Genomic DNA, 1,807 nt, shown 5'->3' on the forward strand with positions numbered 1-1,807 from the left:
AGCTCGCACTGCTCCCTGGAGCAGTCTCCCGGGAACTCGAAGCTGCTCCCAGGGCCGCTCGCCGTTCCTTTTATGGCCCCGACCTGCCGCTGGTGTTCTCCCGTTAGTGTATCCAGGCTGTGGGTGGCCACCCCGAGCGCAGCAGAGGGGTTTCTGCATTAGTTCTGGGTGGGGACACTTTCTTTCCCCTTCTCTCTTCCTCTTGTCTTTATCGCTGTGCTTTTATTTCTCTATTTATTCCCCCTCTCTCAGTTTATAGTGTTTAAAAGGGAACAAAAGATGAAATGGGTTTCATTGTGGAACAATTTACTTCACTCAAAGTTAGATGCACTGCTGTTCGCCATGAGGTCAAGGTAGCTAGCCGTTGATATTCAGGTCCTTATATAAATATATATAAATATATCAACATCTATCATAACTGTTCCCTGGTGGTCGAGGGGTTAAGATCCGCCGCACTGACCTGGTAACAATACTCGATCAATTCATCGCATAAAAATAATTGAGGTCTGTGAGACGATTAATAATTGCTGTCAGCACCATGAATAGCAATACTTTCTGTGATAGACCGAGCTTACAGACTATCTGGCTTCTCCTGCCCTTTGCCGGGCACGTGTTCCGGGTTTAATTTTGTAAATTGGGCGAGTTCGCTGATCGCGGGGAGACGGTAGGAGCCTCTGTGGCCCCACTGTGAGGATGTGGAAGTGAACACGGTGGCTGGGTGATCCGTGACATTTCTGTAAAGGGCAGCGGAGGAGAAGGATTGAGAACTTTCAGTGTGGGACAGAAGTTGTTTCAGGTGAGCCTCCTCATTCCCGATCAGCGCAGAGGGAGCTCACTTGTCAGCTGTTGGGGCTGTTGTACCAGTGATTTCTGTAGTGTAGTGGTTATCATGTTTGCTTTACATGCAAAAAGTCCCTGGTTCGATCCCAGGAAGAAACATTTTGTTTAAACTTGCCAAATGGGAACAATCGGAGGCGAGTTGAGTCTCCTGGCAAATGCTGCCTGATTTGCTGAGATTTGCAGAATTTGCTGTTTTTATTTGCAATTTATTCTCCTGGCAAAAGGGCTCCCTTATTCCTGAATTGCTCTTTATTTAACCAATAAATAGATAACTTTCAGTGAGAGAAAACGGATCCACCGGGGACCTTTTGCGTGTGAGGCCAACGTGATATCCGCCACACTGCAGCCCATCAAAGGGCGAGAAACCACTGAATATAAAGGATGAGCTCACAAATATCAGGGGCAGTGCAGTCTGGTCAACGTCAAACTCTCCTTTCTTATTCAGCAGAGGCATGAACGGGAATCAGACGCCACAAAGTTTAATTAAAGACACAAATACAAGTAACACTTCTAAATCTTTTCACTGTAAAATTCTTTTACTTTATTTGAAATCCTGCTGCATTGAATCTGAAAATGAGCACCGTAGGATTTTATCTTCAATACTGATTCTAATTTCTGTGCACGGTCGGAATAACCGGTGCTGTTAAATTTGACAAAAGTTGCCCCAGATTCCTGGTGTCATCAGCAATGAAGATTTTGAACCAGACTCCTAAAATACAGTGAGTAAAATGGATCAACATGCATAAGAACATAAGAAGATAAGAAATAGGAGCAGTAGTCAACCATACGCCCCTTGAGCCTGCTCCGACATTTAATATGATCATGGCCGATGCAATCATGGACTCAGGTCCACTTCCCTGCCCACTCCCCAAAGCACAGGACAAATGATTGAAGTATCGACTCTCCGTCAGTTAGCATTTCTTTCATTGTGCAAAAGAAGGTGAGGGGTTAATTAATGATGCTTTCC

The 1,807-nt window shown here is 45.1% G+C and overlaps 1 non-coding gene across 1 annotated transcript; it reads left to right on the forward strand.

The window, feature by feature from the left end:
• Positions 1-866: 866 nt before the first annotated feature.
• Positions 867-939, forward strand: trnav-uac (transfer RNA valine (anticodon UAC)). The gene has a single exon. It is a non-coding gene; the product is annotated as a tRNA-Val (tRNA).
• Positions 940-1,807: the final 868 nt, after the last annotated feature.

Source organism: Pristiophorus japonicus, unplaced genomic scaffold (genome assembly GCF_044704955.1).
Source record: "Pristiophorus japonicus isolate sPriJap1 unplaced genomic scaffold, sPriJap1.hap1 HAP1_SCAFFOLD_170, whole genome shotgun sequence".
NCBI lineage: Eukaryota > Metazoa > Chordata > Chondrichthyes > Pristiophoridae > Pristiophorus > Pristiophorus japonicus.